Source organism: Candoia aspera, chromosome 1 (genome assembly GCF_035149785.1).
Source record: "Candoia aspera isolate rCanAsp1 chromosome 1, rCanAsp1.hap2, whole genome shotgun sequence".
In the NCBI taxonomy this organism is placed as follows: domain Eukaryota; kingdom Metazoa; phylum Chordata; class Lepidosauria; order Squamata; family Boidae; genus Candoia; species Candoia aspera.
Genome location: NC_086153.1, coordinates 97,005,890 through 97,006,534, shown reverse-complemented (window position 1 = coordinate 97,006,534; position 645 = coordinate 97,005,890).

Genomic DNA, 645 nt, shown 5'->3' with positions numbered 1-645 from the left:
TGTTGTCTGTCACAGCAATTATCATTTCTTACTGCCATTTCTAGAGCCAATACACTCTCATCCTTCCAGCCAAGGATCCAGAGCAGCTATTATACATCTGAAGCTCATCTGTATCTTGGATCTACCATCACTTTTAAACAAGCCCTGGTGCTGCTGCTTTTGATATTTATGGTGCTATTTTTAAAATTATTTGTATGGATGTTCCTTTTATCTCTTGCTTGTTAGTCGATTTTATGTCACGATAACTAACTATTCGAAATAATGAAGCATCCCCTCTACTAACTGGTTTATGCCAAATCTGTTGCCTTAGTCTGTTCTTTCTTAAGATAGCAATAACTGGCACCTGTCCTTATTTGCATAACTCCTAGCTTGGATTTTTAGATATTCAGAAGCCATGTTTGGGAATTCTACATTTGTGGTGGTTTTAAGCTTGTTTAAGGATTTTTGTTTTTAGTAATGGATGGTGTGACAATCCTATAATATTGTTTTTAAGCTTCTCAGGAAATGATGTAAATTAAAAAATAGTTACTTTCAGCATACAAAACACAAATACTGGCCACAATGGAAATAGGCAGGGATAAAAGATGGGAGGGAAAAAGACACATTCTGTTGCTGACATATGCCTGGCGAATAAAATGGTTGAAT